Here is a 16,581-nt window from a genome sequence, read left to right on the forward strand (position 1 = left end):
CCCTAGACTGCGTTTATGTTTCATCTAACCAGAATTAATTTAGTGCACAATCTAACGAAAAAATGATGTTTACATGAGCTTTACACAGCATCGTCTGTTTTACTCACTGTCTCAAATCTAACAGAAACCAGCAGTTGCTTTATGGTTGAATTTTTTGGGTTTACCATTGTTACTTTACCAAAGTGGTTTGAAGTTGTGAAATGAATAAATACCAACTACTTTCAGTTGATATTCACTCTGGTTTCTAATCAATACCCGGATAAATCTTTCGCCTTTTACTAAAGATTTCCGTGGTTAGGAGCACTGATGAGTCTATATGACTTATTTTTCGATCGCCTGGTCTTTAGACTGGGCACCCCAATAAAACACAAATAAATTCTTGTACGTAACCTAGGGAGTAGCTTGGGTGCAAATTTCGGATGAAAATCGATAAAAGAATATTGAGGTGTCTAATTGCAAACGCGGCCGAGGGCGCGAAGCGCCCGATGGCCGCAAATTCACGTAAATGTAAAGTGAAGCACGGTACTATCCACAATAGCAATTGAAAACGCGGCCGAGGGCGCGAAGCGCCCGATGGCCGCAAATTCAAACATTCTACCATTTCAAATCGAACTCACATTCACACAATTCGCTGTTCCATCCGAAGAAGTGAATTGAAAGCGAAAAACTTCAAAAAAAAAAAAAAAAAAAAAAAAAAAAAAACTTCAAACGCCATTCAATATCTAGGATTCAGATTATTATTCCGCATGAGCTTTGCACATATATAACACTTTTCAAAAGTGCGGGGGGTCACTGCCGTTGTAGTATTTCACATCTGAAGTTCAAAGAAACACATAGAAATAACAATTTTCCTAATCGAAAAAAAAAAAAAAGGAAGGAAAATGAAAGAGGTTTGACTGTTTCGCCGAGGCTAATCCATGTCGCACATTCACGGGCGCGATCCTACTACTGCCCGACACGGGAACTTTTGGCTGCTAAGTTTCCCTCCTGGCCCGTTTCGCTCCTCCTTAGCTAACCTGCACCCATCAAACTCCTCCGATGGGTCCATGTTGATGACGAGCTTAGTGCGGACGCTCGATCAACATGCACGATCACGAAGTAGGGCTCCTCGTCTCAAGTCATCCACACTATCAAGCCTCCCAGAAGCAGGATTACAGATGCGTGCCACACATCCAGCTGGAGTATGTGTGTTCAGCTATCGAATGTATTTCTGCAAATGAGCACGATGAAAGTAACTGGATGCCCTTCAAGAGACTACTACGTTTAATTTCCGTAGTGGTATAAATATCGTCGTTGTTTTGCCATCGGGTTGATAGTGGTAAATGAACAAAACGCAAAGTGTCGCTGTGTAGCGCTTTTTGACAAGATTCACTTCTAGAATGAGCTCGTTAACTAGCAAAACCGCGGCAACTTTCGTATAGATACGTTAATGCTGTTTCATTTTGCATAATCTATTTATTCTTTAGCAACTGAATTCAACATTAAGATCATACTTCACAGGATCATTTCTGTAGTATATCTTGACGTGTTTCCCACCAGAAACAATCCTCCATTCAACCCGCGATGACGAGTAATGACGCTGGCTTCTGAGAGTGAAACAGGTTTCGGGTGTAACTACTTCTGTGGTTCCTGCTCGTAGCTATTGAGGACCGTTTCCGATGTTCCCTTGTGGTACACTGGAAGGGAACTAGCGTTTTCAGAGCGGTATTTAAACAACCCAAAAAGAAATGAATTTACTGGCATACGTAAACCCGTCGAACTCCATTACATCATAATCGATGTCGAAATTGCTAATGCACCCATGTTTAGATTTCAGTAATGAAACCTTGGGCACTTTTAATGAGAATTTTACACATTCGGGGGCATAGTATTTAGATGGGTGTCGTCCATTATTGGGTTCATGTAACATTGTTTAATGCTGTTAGGTTTTCTGTCTGTGTAACTTTAATTTAGTTGTAAATATTGCCGCGTTTCGTCTACCGTGGATTTGAGCTACGTACAAAACGTTTTACCAAGTTTCTAACTAACACCTTCCTCTGTCTGTTTAATAGGCAGTTTAAAGTCTGCAGTACTCTCTACTAGGTGGAGTTCATCGAGTTAAATTCAGGGTGCTTTGCATTCAACAGCTTCCCAAATAACTTAATATTTGAACGACTCATCCTAATATAGCATTCCTATCAAAATAGAAGATAAAAACTTATGAGTTGTATTGGCTTTTAGCAGTGCCAGGTGGTGCTCTAGCAACAACCTGTTTTATTGATGAATTTCATTGTTTTTGGATAGGGGTTTGCTTTTTTCGTACATCAGTCAGATTTTCGAGAACAGCATAGCATATAATACCCAGTAACTTGAATCTCAGTTATCGCTTCTCGGCCTTTTGGCTAAGATCAAAGTGTAGTATCTGTTCTTATCAGCTTAATATCTGATACGGGTTCAAATGGACCCCAGAATATTAAACTGATTTTTGAAAATCGGTGGGAAATCAATGCTTGCATTGATCCTGTCACGGGTTGACCCGGTATTGCAGTACCTCCGGGATCGGCTCACCCTTTAAAAGGGATATCTCTATGAATGAAATAAATGTATATCTGCTCATCTTTATCACGCATCATCTTGTTGGAACTAATGATGTAACACCAATGTCTGTATATTTACATCTCATACATATTTGTCATCCCCAGTATGTCAATATTGCATCTGCAATCATGTGGCTGCTGTAGTGTTATGGTGTACCTCTTTTAGTAAGTGTCAAACATGGTTAACTAATTGCAGCCCAACGAGTTATGTTCATCTAAAAATGACAAACTGCCTTTCAGTTCTAACTGTTAAAGTTGTCTCGATTTGAATTGATTGTTCGGTAATCTGTCATGAAACATTTGTCTTACTGAATCTGTCGTTTACATCAGTTGAGCGTCTAACGAGGGTTAAACAGTGCCGTTCGCCGTCTGCTGTTGGGCGCAGAAATTTTTCGTCAAATGGAAGCATTTTTCTTCTCACCTAAGAATGGCTGTAGATTTCCTATTATTTCAACAAGAGCTTTATGGAATCGACTATGCTCAGTGGGATCTTTCGATTCTTTGCGCCATTCTATACGCAATGGCTCTTTGTTAAGCTCTTTGGTTTAGTGTGCTTCGTCAGTATTGTTTGGGTACCAAAAAACTATGAGTTATCGTCAAGTATTCACTAAACTCATACTTACCTGGCTCAGAGGCAACCATGATCACCAAGGTGGTTCCTCCAGGGCGAGGCCCTACCATTGCACTGGGGATGGGCTGACCCTTGCGATTAATCCAAATGCGATTAACTCGGGAGTACAATTTTTGGTAGTGGGGGACTGCGTTCGCGCTGTCCCCTGAGAAGCAGAACATATAATATCAAGTGTACCATACATCACGGGATCCTGTTCATTAGGCAGATTTGTCAGCTAAGGTATGTCATTTGATTTAATAATGTTTTATTTCTTTAAGTATAGAAATCGTCAAGGAAAATTCTAACATTTAGTTGATCATGCACAATTACGAAGTGTTTTTTTATGTAGTAAACGAGGCCCAAGCGCTAAGCTAGAGGATTTTTAAGGTGACTGCAACTACACAATTTGCAACGAAACAGACGTTGTTACCTTTACGGTCGAAAGTGTCAACGGCCATACCACGTAGAACTCACCCGGTCTCGTCAGCTCCCGGAAGCTTATATTGAAAAATTTTCCAGCTAGTTTTCTCATTTCATAGTTTCTATCTATTTATCTAATTTAGAATTTTCTATTTTTGCACAATTAGTTTTCTTTCATATGCATGGTTATTATTTTTACTCGAATCTCAATTTGCAATTTATATCTGATCATGCTTCAATGGCATTAAGCTTTTCTTCATTTCAAAGGTTTTTAGAAATTTTTTAATCTTTTTGATAATTTTTTACAAAAACATGCAAAAGGAATTATTATCAAATTCCTGTATTTTGTTTCCCATTAAGTATGTCCCGTGGACTAATTTATGCAAATTAATGGGAATTTGATGTTGTTAACTGTGGAAATGATGGTTCAGTTTTATACAACAGATTAAAACATGTGCCAGAAACATGTTCAACATGAATCGTGATCGTCAAGTATTCATAAAGTCTGAAGCAAGGATTTGTCTTGGTTAGTGAATGTGAATCGACCAAAACTAAAAGAAATGTCTTTCCAATGGGAACTCATAGTCAAGAATCAGACTTATGCTCCATGATGCATTATTTATAGTAATTTTTGTCAACTCATGTTTCAGATAAAACACAATTTGCAACTTTACAGGTTCGTTAGACACAAACTGGAAGGCTGACCATTGCTTACCCCTTTTTTATAGTTCAATTCCAAAAATCAAAGGATTGACATCTTAGCAACTCATAACTAAATGTTTCGATTTTAAAATTATTGTGAATGGATCGATTTCATTGTGATGAACAACTTATTATTTTAAGATTTTAACGGATCCAAGAGATAGGATTAAATAATCAACTGAAAAACCTTGTAGGAAAACTAATAGATGCGATTTGTCAGTATTCTTTAGTGAATCAAGCTTTGATTTAGATGGAGGAACAGAGGAAGAAGAAACTTTATGGAAATTGAAATGACATTTTAGTACATATGGAAAGAAAGGAACTGAAAAATTTCTATATGAAATTTATTTGTAAAATTAGACCAAGGACAAAATAACTTCGTTAAAGTGGTATTAAACCATCGGTAAAAACTTATGAATCTAATTAAGTGGAAAAGCAGAATAATCAAGTGTAAAATCTTACGAACGTCATGATTATTGTTCAAGTAAGCTGGTTGAACTTTAGGCAATGCCATTGAAACCATCACCAAGGTGATGTTCCTCGATTTTACAGAAAAATATGGCGTTTATTAGATATCATTTCACTTTTAAGTAATTGGAGACCTATTACCTTTTTTGACTACAAAATTTTAATCCAAATTGATTAACATTAAGTCAAGTTAGCAAACAGGGAATTTAGCAACATATCGAAATAGAACTAACGGCGTTCGTATGATATGGTAGATCGTAATATGCGTCCCGTAAATATACAAACCCTGTTCGTCAAGCAAGGTGTAACATTATTTAAAAAGAGGTGTAAGACAAGGCTTTAGCAATGTTTCGAGTGGCAATATCATTCGTAGTGATTTCATGAATTTAGAACTTTGTATTGAAGATTTCGAGCAAGCAACCATTTATCAGAAAAAGATTCAATTTTTTCCACCACTCACAAAAACTGGCATTTGTCAAAAATTGATTTAATAATTTTTCTTTAATTTTTATATGCTTTTATCATTTTGTTTTATAGAAATCGTTTTTTGAATCAAACATTTAAGTTGATCAAAGTGCCCTATTTTTACAAAAGAACCAGTAAATGAAAACGGAAAATTTGGATAGGGCTCAAATTAAGTTTAGTTTACTCCAGCTTTCTCCCCAAAATTAATAACCGAATTAAGTAAAATATTAACAATAAACCAGAGAAATATATAGTAATTTTAAAAGTTATTTTGAAAAATCCAGGAACCAATTTTAAACCAGTTTTAAGGCGTTTTTTTAAGCAAAGACTGCGATAGACTTGCAAACAATTAGTTTCAAAAGTGTTTTGAAGAAGAAAATTTACTCCATTTATTTCAATGTAAGACTACTTCAAATTAATACAAAGGCGCATAAATAATATTTATGAGAAAAAATTTTATCCAAATATTAAGCAACTTTTCCTTCAAAAGAGAAATTATGCAACGTTTTTAGAAATTATGCAACGTTTTTGGATAAGTTTAGTTTAATAAAGGAAAGCAAATTTTATGAATTTTTTGTAACTTCCCAACAAACGAAAAAAAAAAATAAAAGAATGCGACGTTTTTAAATTAAGTTTTAACTCACGTCGGTCTCGTCAAAAAAAAAAGTTAAGCTCCCGGAAGTTAAGCTACGTCGGGTCCCGTTAGTACTTGGATGGGTGACCGCTTGGGAATACGGGATGCCGTTGGCATTGCTTTTTCTTTCATTAAGTAATTTTTTTGTTTCCACCAATACAAAAAAAAAAAAAGTTAAGCTACGTCGGGTCTCGTTAGTACCTGGATGGGTGACCGCTTGGGACTACGAGATGCTGTTGGCATTGGTTTTTCTTTCATTAAGTAATTTTTTTGTTTCCACCAATACAATTTGTTGATGAACCATAAACTTGATCGTGTGGAGCATTTTACAGATGCCAAATAATTTGAATTTTGCCGTGATCGTCTAGTGGTTAGGACCCTACGTTGGGGGGAAACGATAATCCGTAGTAACCCAGGTTCGAATCCTGGTCACGGCATTCTGAAGTTTGAAGGTAAAACACTATTTCATAGTAATTGGAAATGTTTCGATCGGTATTAATGTGAATTTTATCGATTTTATTGTCAAGTTAACGGGGACGGGTTCAGTGGAATTGTACTCCAAATTGAATCAATTCCTGCACGTTCATTTGATTTGGCGAAATGCACCGTAATATGCACACTTTAAATGAATTTTACCAGTCCATGGCGTGGTGTGGTCATAGGTGGAATATTTGTAAAGTGAACTATTATCTTTGTAGGTATGTGAATGTAAAAATGAGGGCAGCGAACTGTTAGATTTCAATGAAAAGCAGCACCTCTCTTGGTTTTCTTGATATCAACGTCCGTGCAGAATTGGCGAGAGAAAGGTTCAAGTAGTAGAGCCCTCTCATGTACAATTTAGCTTTGCGCAGTGGCAATATCATAATCAATGAGGGTCTACCGAGATGTGATTATTGCTAGTTGAAAACTTTAACCAATACCCCGCCACGAAGGAGTGAAATAATCTTCGTCGTCGGCAATTTTTGTTAGCTCCATCAGGAGCAGATTCCCTTAATGAACGTTAACATAGTTTTCCGTTAGTGATGGGCATTGTCTGCTAGGTTCTAGCATTTAGCAAGCGATTAGTTACTCGTTCCCATGGATATCGAAGGCCGAAAAACTTGTAGAATTACTGAACGAATCGCACTTTGTTCAACTAAGCGAAAGAGTTCAATACAAAGGTTTAAGAACTAGCAGAAGACTTGTCCTTCGTTTTCTTACCCAATTCAGCTTACCGATTTCGTTTGCCCTAGACTGCGTTTATGTTTCATCTAACCAGAATTAATTTAGTGCACAATCTAACGAAAAAATGATGTTTACATGAGCTTTACACAGCATCGTCTGTTTTACTCACTGTCTCAAATCTAACAGAAACCAGCAGTTGCTTTATGGTTGAATTTTTTGGGTTTACCATTGTTACTTTACCAAAGTGGTTTGAAGTTGTGAAATGAATAAATACCAACTACTTTCAGTTGATATTCACTCTGGTTTCTAATCAATACCCGGATAAATCTTTCGCCTTTTACTAAAGATTTCCGTGGGTAGGAGCGCTGATGAGTCTATATGACTTATTTTTCGATCGCCTGGTCTTTAGACTGGGCACCCCAATAAAACACAAATAAATTCTTGTACGTAACCTAGGGAGTAGCTTGGGTGCAAATTTCGGATGAAAATCGATAAAAGAATATTGAGGTGTCTAATTGCAAACGCGGCCGAGGGCGCGAAGCGCCCGATGGCCGCAAATTCACGTAAATGTAAAGTGAAGCACGGTACTATCCACAATAGCAATTGAAAACGCGGCCGAGGGCGCGAAGCGCCCGATGGCCGCAAATTCAAACATTCTACCATTTCAAATCGAACTCACATTCACACAATTCGCTGTTCCATCCGAAGAAGTGAATTGAAAGCGAAAAACTTCAAAAAAAAAAAAAAAAAAAAAAAAGAAAAACTTCAAACGCCATTCAATATCTAGGATTCAGATTATTATTCCGCATGAGCTTTGCACATATATAACACTTTTCAAAAGTGCGGGGGGTCACTGCCGTTGTAGTATTTCACATCTGAAGTTCAAAGAAACACATAGAAATAACAATTTTCCTAATCGAAAAAAAAAAGGAAGGAAAATGAAAGAGGTTTGACTGTTTCGCCGAGGCTAATCCATGTCGCACATTCACGGGCGCGATCCTACTACTGCCCGACACGGGAACTTTTGGCTGCTAAGTTTCCCTCCTGGCCCGTTTCGCTCCTCCTTAGCTAACCTGCACCCATCAAACTCCTCCGATGGGTCCATGTTGATGACGAGCTTAGTGCGGACGCTCGATCAACATGCACGATCACGAAGTAGGGCTCCTCGTCTCAAGTCATCCACACTATCAAGCCTCCCAGAAGCAGGATTACAGATGCGTGCCACACATCCAGCTGGAGTATGTGTGTTCAGCTATCGAATGTATTTCTGCAAATGAGCACGATGAAAGTAACTGGATGCCCTTCAAGAGACTACTACGTTTAATTTCCGTAGTGGTATAAATATCGTCGTTGTTTTGCCATCGGGTTGATAGTGGTAAATGAACAAAACGCAAAGTGTCGCTGTGTAGCGCTTTTTGACAAGATTCACTTCTAGAATGAGCTCGTTAACTAGCAAAACCGCGGCAACTTTCGTATAGATACGTTAATGCTGTTTCATTTTGCATAATCTATTTATTCTTTAGCAACTGAATTCAACATTAAGATCATACTTCACAGGATCATTTCTGTAGTATATCTTGACTTGTTTCCCACCAGAAACAATCCTCCATTCAACCCGCGATGACGAGTAATGACGCTGGCTTCTGAGAGTGAAACAGGTTTCGGGTGTAACTACTTCTGTGGTTCCTGCTCGTAGCTATTGAGGACCGTTTCCGATGTTCCCTTGTGGTACACTGGAAGGGAACTAGCGTTTTCAGAGCGGTATTTAAACAACCCAAAAAGAAATGAATTTACTGGCATACGTAAACCCGTCGAACTCCATTACATCATAATCGATGTCGAAATTGCTAATGCACCCATGTTTAGATTTCAGTAATGAAACCTTGGGCACTTTTAATGAGAATTTTACACATTCGGGGGCATAGTATTTAGATGGGTGTCGTCCATTATTGGGTTCATGTAACATTGTTTAATGCTGTTAGGTTTTCTGTCTGTGTAACTTTAATTTAGTTGTAAATATTGCCGCGTTTCGTCTACCGTGGATTTGAGCTACGTACAAAACGTTTTACCAAGTTTCTAACTAACACCTTCCTCTGTCTGTTTAATAGGCAGTTTAAAGTCTGCAGTACTCTCTACTAGGTGGAGTTCATCGAGTTAAATTCAGGGTGCTTTGCATTCAACAGCTTCCCAAATAACTTAATATTTGAACGACTCATCCTAATATAGCATTCCTATCAAAATAGAAGATAAAAACTTATGAGTTGTATTGGCTTTTAGCAGTGCCAGGTGGTGCTCTAGCAACAACCTGTTTTATTGATGAATTTCATTGTTTTTGGATAGGGGTTTGCTTTTTTTGTACATCAGTCAGATTTTCGAGAACAGCATAGCATATAATACCCAGTAACTGAGACCACAGTTATCGCTTCTCGGCCTTTTGGCTAAGATCAAAGTGTAGTATCTGTTCTTATCAGCTTAATATCTGATACGGGTTCAAATGGACCCCAGAATATTAAACTGATTTTTGAAAATCGGCGGGAACAATTTGTGCATTGATCCTGTCACGGGTTGACCCGGTATTGCAGTACCTCCGGGATCGGCTCACCCTTTAAAAGGGATATCTCTATGAATGAAATAAATGTATATCTGCTCATCTTTATCACGCATCATCTTGTTGGAACTAATGATGTAACACCAATGTCTGTATATTTACATCTCATACATATTTGTCATCCCCAGTATGTCAATATTGCATCTGCAATCATGTGGCTGCTGTAGTGTTATGGTGTACCTCTTTTAGTAAGTGTCAAACATGGTTAACTAATTGCAGCCCAACGAGTTATGTTCATCTAAAAAGGACAAACTGCCTTTCAGTTCTAACTGTTAAAGTTGTCTCGATTTGAATTGATTGTTCGGTAATCTGTCATGAAACATTTGTCTTACTGAATCTGTCGTTTACATCAGTTGAGCGTCTAACGAGGGTTAAACAGTGCCGTTCGCCGTCTGCTGTTGGGCGCAGAAATTTTTCGTCAAATGGAAGCATTTTTCTTCTCACCTAAGAATGGCTGTAGATTTCCTATTATTTCAACAAGAGCTTTATGGAATCGACTATGCTCAGTGGGATCTTTCGATTCTTTGCGCCATTCTATACGCAATGGCTCTTTGTTAAGCTCTTTGGTTTAGTGTGCTTCGTCAGTATTGTTTGGGTACCAAAAAACTATGAGTTATCGTCAAGTATTCACTAAACTCATACTTACCTGGCTCAGAGGCAACCATGATCACCAAGGTGGTTCCTCCAGGGCGAGGCCTTTCCATTGCACTAAGGATGGGCTGACCCTTGCGATTAATCCAAATGTGATTAACTCGGGAGTACAATTTTTGGTAGTGGGGGGCTGCGTTCGCGCTGTCCCCTGAGAAGCAGAACATATAATATCAAGTGTACCATACATCACGGGATCCTGTTCATTAGGCAGATTTGTCAGCTAAGGTATGTCATTTGATTTAATAATGTTTTATTTCTTTAAGTATAGAAATCGTCAAGGAAAATTCTAACATTTAGTTGATCATGCACAATTACGAAGTGTTTTTTTATGTAGTAAACGAGGCCCAAGCGCTAAGCTAGAGGATTTTTAAGGTGACTGCAACTACACAATTTGCAACGAAACAGACGTTGTTACCTTTACGGTCGTCCGTGCCAACGGCCATACCACGCTGAACGCACCGGGTCTCGTCGGCTCCCCGAAGTCTAAGCAGCGTCGGGTCTCGTTAGTACCTGGATGGGTGACCGCTTGGGAATACGAGATGCTGTTGGCATTGGTTTTTTGATCATTAAGTAATTTTTTTGTTTCCACCAATACAATTTGTTGATGAACCATAAACTTGATCGTGTGGAGCATTTTACAGATGCCAAATAATTTGAATTTGGCCGTGATCGTCTAGTGGTTAGGACCCTACGTTGTGGGGAAACGATAATCCGTAGTAACCCAGGTTCGAATCCTGGTCACGGCATTCTGAAGTTTGAAGGTAAAACACTATTTCATAGTAATTGGAAATGTTTCGATCGGTATTAATGTGAATTTTATCGATTTTATTGTCAAGTTAACGGGGACGGGTTCAGTGGAATTGTACTCCAAATTGAATCAATTCCTGCACGTTCATTTGATTTGGCGAAATGCACCGTAATATGCACACTTTAAATGAATTTTACCAGTCCATGGCGTGGTGTGGTCATAGGTGGAATATTTGTAAAGTGAACTATTATCTTTGTAGGTATGTGAATGTAAAAATGAGGGCAGCGAACTGTTAGATTTCAATGAAAAGCAGCACCTCTCTTGGTTTTCTTGATATCAACGTCCGTGCAGAATTGGCGAGAGAAAGGTTCAAGTAGTAGAGCCCTCTCATGTACAATTTAGCTTTGCGCAGTGGCAATATCATAATCAATGAGGGTCTACCGAGATGTGATTATTGCTAGTTGAAAACTTTAACCAATACCCCGCCACGAAGGAGTGAAATAATCTTCGTCGTCGGCAATTTTTGTTAGCTCCATCAGGAGCAGATTCCCTTAATGAACGTTAACATAGTTTTCCGTTAGTGATGGGCATTGTCTGCTAGGTTCTAGCATTTAGCAAGCGATTAGTTACTCGTTCCCATGGATATCGAAGGCCGAAAAACTTGTAGAATTACTGAACGAATCGCACTTTGTTCAACTAAGCGAAAGAGTTCAATACAAAGGTTTAAGAACTAGCAGAAGACTTGTCCTTCGTTTTCTTACCCAATTCAGCTTACCGATTTCGTTTGCCCTAGACTGCGTTTATGTTTCATCTAACCAGAATTAATTTAGTGCACAATCTAACGAAAAAATGATGTTTACATGAGCTTTACACAGCATCGTCTGTTTTACTCACTGTCTCAAATCTAACAGAAACCAGCAGTTGCTTTATGGTTGAATTTTTTGGGTTTACCATTGTTACTTTACCAAAGTGGTTTGAAGTTGTGAAATGAATAAATACCAACTACTTTCAGTTGATATTCACTCTGGTTTCTAATCAATACCCGGATAAATCTTTCGCCTTTTACTAAAGATTTCCGTGGGTAGGAGCGCTGATGAGTCTATATGACTTATTTTTCGATCGCCTGGTCTTTAGACTGGGCACCCCAATAAAACACAAATAAATTCTTGTACGTAACCTAGGGAGTAGCTTGGGTGCAAATTTCGGATGAAAATCGATAAAAGAATATTGAGGTGTCTAATTGCAAACGCGGCCGAGGGCGCGAAGCGCCCGATGGCCGCAAATTCACGTAAATGTAAAGTGAAGCACGGTACTATCCACAATAGCAATTGAAAACGCGGCCGAGGGCGCGAAGCGCCCGATGGCCGCAAATTCAAACATTCTACCATTTCAAATCGAACTCACATTCACACAATTCGCTGTTCCATCCGAAGAAGTGAATTGAAAGCGAAAAACTTCAAAAAAAAAAAAAAAAAAAAAAAAAAAAAAAAACTTCAAACGCCATTCAATATCTAGGATTCAGATTATTATTCCGCATGAGCTTTGCACATATATAACACTTTTCAAAAGTGCGGGGGGTCACTGCCGTTGTAGTATTTCACATCTGAAGTTCAAAGAAACACATAGAAATAACAATTTTCCTAATCGAAAAAAAAAAAAAAAAAAGGAAAATGAAAGAGGTTTGACTGTTTCGCCGAGGCTAATCCATGTCGCACATTCACGGGCGCGATCCTACTACTGCCCGACACGGGAACTTTTGGCTGCTAAGTTTCCCTCCTGGCCCGTTTCGCTCCTCCTTAGCTAACCTGCACCCATCAAACTCCTCCGATGGGTCCATGTTGATGACGAGCTTAGTGCGGACGCTCGATCAACATGCACGATCACGAAGTAGGGCTCCTCGTCTCAAGTCATCCACACTATCAAGCCTCCCAGAAGCAGGATTACAGATGCGTGCCACACATCCAGCTGGAGTATGTGTGTTCAGCTATCGAATGTATTTCTGCAAATGAGCACGATGAAAGTAACTGGATGCCCTTCAAGAGACTACTACGTTTAATTTCCGTAGTGGTATAAATATCGTCGTTGTTTTGCCATCGGGTTGATAGTGGTAAATGAACAAAACGCAAAGTGTCGCTGTGTAGCGCTTTTTGACAAGATTCACTTCTAGAATGAGCTCGTTAACTAGCAAAACCGCGGCAACTTTCGTATAGATACGTTAATGCTGTTTCATTTTGCATAATCTATTTATTCTTTAGCAACTGAATTCAACATTAAGATCATACTTCACAGGATCATTTCTGTAGTATATCTTGACTTGTTTCCCACCAGAAACATTCCTCCATTCAACCCGCGATGACGAGTAATGACGCTGGCTTCTGAGAGTGAAACAGGTTTCGGGTGTAACTACTTCTGTGGTTCCTGCTCGTAGCTATTGAGGACCGTTTCCGATGTTCCCTTGTGGTACACTGGAAGGGAACTAGCGTTTTCAGAGCGGTATTTAAACAACCCAAAAAGAAATGAATTTACTGGCATACGTAAACCCGTCGAACTCCATTACATCATAATCGATGTCGAAATTGCTAATGCACCCATGTTTAGATTTCAGTAATGAAACCTTGGGCACTTTTAATGAGAATTTTACACATTCGGGGGCATAGTATTTAGATGGGTGTCGTCCATTATTGGGTTCATGTAACATTGTTTAATGCTGTTAGGTTTTCTGTCTGTGTAACTTTAATTTAGTTGTAAATATTGCCGCGTTTCGTCTACCGTGGATTTGAGCTACGTACAAAACGTTTTACCAAGTTTCTAACTAACACCTTCCTCTGTCTGTTTAATAGGCAGTTTAAAGTCTGCAGTACTCTCTACTAGGTGGAGTTCATCGAGTTAAATTCAGGGTGCTTTGCATTCAACAGCTTCCCAAATAACTTAATATTTGAACGACTCATCCTAATATAGCATTCCTATCAAAATAGAAGATAAAAACTTATGAGTTGTATTGGCTTTTAGCAGTGCCAGGTGGTGCTCTAGCAACAACCTGTTTTATTGATGAATTTCATTGTTTTTGGATAGGGGTTTGCTTTTTTTGTACATCAGTCAGATTTTCGAGAACAGCATAGCATATAATACCCAGTAACTTGAACCACAGTTATCGCTTCTCGGCCTTTTGGCTAAGATCAAAGTGTAGTATCTGTTCTTATCAGCTTAATATCTGATACGGGTTCAAATGGACCCCAGAATATTAAACTGATTTTTGAAAATCGGTGGGAAATCAATGCTTGCATTGATCCTGTCACGGGTTGACCCGGTATTGCAGTACCTCCGGGATCGGCTCACCCTTTAAAAGGGATATCTCTATGAATGAAATAAATGTATATCTGCTCATCTTTATCACGCATCATCTTGTTGGAACTAATGATGTAACACCAATGTCTGTATATTTACATCTCATACATATTTGTCATCCCCAGTATGTCAATATTGCATCTGCAATCATGTGGCTGCTGTAGTGTTATGGTGTACCTCTTTTAGTAAGTGTCAAACATGGTTAACTAATTGCAGCCCAACGAGTTATGTTCATCTAAAAAGGACAAACTGCCTTTCAGTTCTAACTGTTAAAGTTGTCTCGATTTGAATTGATTGTTCGGTAATCTGTCATGAAACATTTGTCTACTGAATCTGTCGTTTACATCAGTTGAGCGTCTAACGAGGGTTAAACAGTGCCGTTCGCCGTCTGCTGTTGGGCGCAGAAATTTTTCGTCAAATGGAAGCATTTTTCTTCTCACCTAAGAATGGCTGTAGATTTCCTATTATTTCAACAAGAGCTTTATGGAATCGACTATGCTCAGTGGGATCTTTCGATTCTTTGCGCCATTCTATACGCAATGGCTCTTTGTTAAGCTCTTTGGTTTAGTGTGCTTCGTCAGTATTGTTTGGGTACCAAAAAACTATGAGTTATCGTCAAGTATTCACTAAAATCATACTTACCTGGCTCAGAGGCAACCATGATCACCAAGGTGGTTCCTCCAGGGCGAGGCCCTACCATTGCACTGCGGATGGGCTGACCCTTGCGATTAATCCAAATGCGATTAACTCGGGAGTACAATTTTTGGTAGTGGGGGACTGCGTTCGCGCTGTCCCCTGAGAAGCAGAACATATAATATCAAGTGTACCATACATCACGGGATCCTGTTCATTAGGCAGATTTGTCAGCTAAGGTATGTCATTTGATTTAATAATGTTTTATTTCTTTAAGTATAGAAATCGTCAAGGAAAATTCTAACATTTAGTTGATCATGCACAATTACGAAGTGTTTTTTTATGTAGTAAACGAGGCCCAAGCGCTAAGCTAGAGGATTTTTAAGGTGACTGCAACTACACAATTTGCAACGAAACAGACGTTGTTACCTTTACGGTCGAACGTGCCAACGGCCATACCACGCTGAACGCACCGGGTCTCGTCGGCTCCCCGAAGTCTAAGCAGCGTCGGGTCTCGTTAGTACCTGGATGGGTGACCGCTTGGGAATACGAGATGCTGTTGGCATTGGTTTTTTGATCATTAAGTAATTTTTTTGTTTCCACCAATACAATTTGTTGATGAACCATAAACTTGATCGTGTGGAGCATTTTACAGATGCCAAATAATTTGAATTTGGCCGTGATCGTCTAGTGGTTAGGACCCTACGTTGTGGGGTCTGATAACGCAAATCCGTAGTAACCCAGGTTCGAATCCTGGTCACGGCATTCTGAAGTTTGAAGGTAAAACACTATTTCATAGTAATTGGAAATGTTTCGATCGGTATTAATGTGAATTTTATCGATTTTATTGTCAAGTTAACGGGGACGGGTTCAGTGGAATTGTACTCCAAATTGAATCAATTCCTGCACGTTCATTTGATTTGGCGAAATGCACCGTAATATGCACACTTTAAATGAATTTTACCAGTCCATGGCGTGGTGTGGTCATAGGTGGAATATTTGTAAAGTGAACTATTATCTTTGTAGGTATGTGAATGTAAAAATGAGGGCAGCGAACTGTTAGATTTCAATGAAAAGCAGCACCTCTCTTGGTTTTCTTGATATCAACGTCCGTGCAGAATTGGCGAGAGAAAGGTTCAAGTAGTAGAGCCCTCTCATGTACAATTTAGCTTTGCGCAGTGGCAATATCATAACCAATGAGGGTCTCCCGAGGTGTGATTATTGCTAGTTGAAAACTTTAACCAATACCCCGCCACGAAGGAGTGAAATAATCTTCGTCGTCGGCAATTTTTGTTAGCTCCATCAGGAGCAGATTCCCTTAATGAACGTTAACATAGTTTTCCGTTAGTGATGGGCATTGTCTGCTAGGTTCTAGCATTTAGCAAGCGATTAGTTACTCGTTCCCATGGATATCGAAGGCCGAAAAACTTGTAGAATTACTGAACGAATCGCACTTTGTTCAACTAAGCGAAAGAGTTCAATACAAAGGTTTAAGAACTAGCAGAAGACTTGTCCTTCGTTTTCTTACCCAATTCAGCTTACCGATTTCGTTTG

At 39.0% G+C, this 16,581-nt stretch overlaps 20 non-coding genes across 20 annotated transcripts; all 20 read left to right on the plus strand.

Moving 5' to 3' along the window:
• The first annotated feature begins 232 nt into the window (after window positions 1–232).
• On the plus strand, window positions 233–355 carry LOC130697661 (U5 spliceosomal RNA). The gene has a single exon (XR_009002923.1). It is a non-coding gene; the product is annotated as a U5 spliceosomal RNA (small nuclear RNA).
• Window positions 356–1,483: 1,128 nt separating this feature from the next.
• Window positions 1,484–1,706, plus strand: LOC130697709 (small nucleolar RNA U3). The gene has a single exon (XR_009002963.1). It is a non-coding gene; the product is annotated as a small nucleolar RNA U3 (small nucleolar RNA).
• A 655-nt stretch (window positions 1,707–2,361) lies between these two features.
• LOC130697690 (U2 spliceosomal RNA) lies at window positions 2,362–2,552 on the plus strand. Its single transcript, XR_009002951.1, has one exon. It is a non-coding gene; the product is annotated as a U2 spliceosomal RNA (small nuclear RNA).
• A 639-nt stretch (window positions 2,553–3,191) lies between these two features.
• On the plus strand, window positions 3,192–3,355 carry LOC130697684 (U1 spliceosomal RNA). The gene has a single exon (XR_009002945.1). It is a non-coding gene; the product is annotated as a U1 spliceosomal RNA (small nuclear RNA).
• Window positions 3,356–6,231: 2,876 nt separating this feature from the next.
• Window positions 6,232–6,315, plus strand: Trnap-ggg (transfer RNA proline (anticodon GGG)). Its single transcript is given in 2 exon segments — window positions 6,232–6,268; window positions 6,281–6,315. It is a non-coding gene; the product is annotated as a tRNA-Pro (tRNA).
• Window positions 6,316–6,717: 402 nt separating this feature from the next.
• Window positions 6,718–6,859, plus strand: LOC130697650 (U4 spliceosomal RNA). The gene has a single exon (XR_009002913.1). It is a non-coding gene; the product is annotated as a U4 spliceosomal RNA (small nuclear RNA).
• A 477-nt stretch (window positions 6,860–7,336) lies between these two features.
• LOC130697671 (U5 spliceosomal RNA) lies at window positions 7,337–7,459 on the plus strand. The gene has a single exon (XR_009002932.1). It is a non-coding gene; the product is annotated as a U5 spliceosomal RNA (small nuclear RNA).
• Window positions 7,460–8,582: 1,123 nt separating this feature from the next.
• Window positions 8,583–8,805, plus strand: LOC130697708 (small nucleolar RNA U3). Its single transcript, XR_009002962.1, has one exon. It is a non-coding gene; the product is annotated as a small nucleolar RNA U3 (small nucleolar RNA).
• A 655-nt stretch (window positions 8,806–9,460) lies between these two features.
• Window positions 9,461–9,649, plus strand: LOC130697697 (U2 spliceosomal RNA). Its single transcript, XR_009002957.1, has one exon. It is a non-coding gene; the product is annotated as a U2 spliceosomal RNA (small nuclear RNA).
• A 639-nt stretch (window positions 9,650–10,288) lies between these two features.
• On the plus strand, window positions 10,289–10,452 carry LOC130697678 (U1 spliceosomal RNA). The gene has a single exon (XR_009002939.1). It is a non-coding gene; the product is annotated as a U1 spliceosomal RNA (small nuclear RNA).
• Window positions 10,453–10,732: 280 nt separating this feature from the next.
• On the plus strand, window positions 10,733–10,852 carry LOC130697715 (5S ribosomal RNA). The gene has a single exon (XR_009002968.1). It is a non-coding gene; the product is annotated as a 5S ribosomal RNA (ribosomal RNA).
• A 111-nt stretch (window positions 10,853–10,963) lies between these two features.
• Window positions 10,964–11,047, plus strand: Trnah-gug (transfer RNA histidin (anticodon GUG)). The gene is given in 2 exon segments: window positions 10,964–11,000; window positions 11,013–11,047. It is a non-coding gene; the product is annotated as a tRNA-His (tRNA).
• A 402-nt stretch (window positions 11,048–11,449) lies between these two features.
• LOC130697649 (U4 spliceosomal RNA) lies at window positions 11,450–11,591 on the plus strand. Its single transcript, XR_009002912.1, has one exon. It is a non-coding gene; the product is annotated as a U4 spliceosomal RNA (small nuclear RNA).
• A 477-nt stretch (window positions 11,592–12,068) lies between these two features.
• On the plus strand, window positions 12,069–12,191 carry LOC130697670 (U5 spliceosomal RNA). The gene has a single exon (XR_009002931.1). It is a non-coding gene; the product is annotated as a U5 spliceosomal RNA (small nuclear RNA).
• Window positions 12,192–13,321: 1,130 nt separating this feature from the next.
• On the plus strand, window positions 13,322–13,544 carry LOC130697717 (small nucleolar RNA U3). Its single transcript, XR_009002970.1, has one exon. It is a non-coding gene; the product is annotated as a small nucleolar RNA U3 (small nucleolar RNA).
• A 655-nt stretch (window positions 13,545–14,199) lies between these two features.
• On the plus strand, window positions 14,200–14,390 carry LOC130697689 (U2 spliceosomal RNA). Its single transcript, XR_009002950.1, has one exon. It is a non-coding gene; the product is annotated as a U2 spliceosomal RNA (small nuclear RNA).
• Window positions 14,391–15,028: 638 nt separating this feature from the next.
• LOC130697681 (U1 spliceosomal RNA) lies at window positions 15,029–15,192 on the plus strand. The gene has a single exon (XR_009002942.1). It is a non-coding gene; the product is annotated as a U1 spliceosomal RNA (small nuclear RNA).
• Window positions 15,193–15,472: 280 nt separating this feature from the next.
• LOC130697703 (5S ribosomal RNA) lies at window positions 15,473–15,592 on the plus strand. The gene has a single exon (XR_009002959.1). It is a non-coding gene; the product is annotated as a 5S ribosomal RNA (ribosomal RNA).
• A 111-nt stretch (window positions 15,593–15,703) lies between these two features.
• Trnah-gug (transfer RNA histidin (anticodon GUG)) lies at window positions 15,704–15,792 on the plus strand. Its single transcript is given in 2 exon segments — window positions 15,704–15,740; window positions 15,758–15,792. It is a non-coding gene; the product is annotated as a tRNA-His (tRNA).
• A 402-nt stretch (window positions 15,793–16,194) lies between these two features.
• Window positions 16,195–16,336, plus strand: LOC130697642 (U4 spliceosomal RNA). The gene has a single exon (XR_009002905.1). It is a non-coding gene; the product is annotated as a U4 spliceosomal RNA (small nuclear RNA).
• The last annotated feature ends 245 nt before the right edge of the window (window positions 16,337–16,581 follow it).

Source organism: Daphnia carinata, chromosome 5 (assembly GCF_022539665.2).
Source record: "Daphnia carinata strain CSIRO-1 chromosome 5, CSIRO_AGI_Dcar_HiC_V3, whole genome shotgun sequence".
NCBI classification, from domain to species: Eukaryota; Metazoa; Arthropoda; class Branchiopoda; order Diplostraca; family Daphniidae; genus Daphnia; species Daphnia carinata.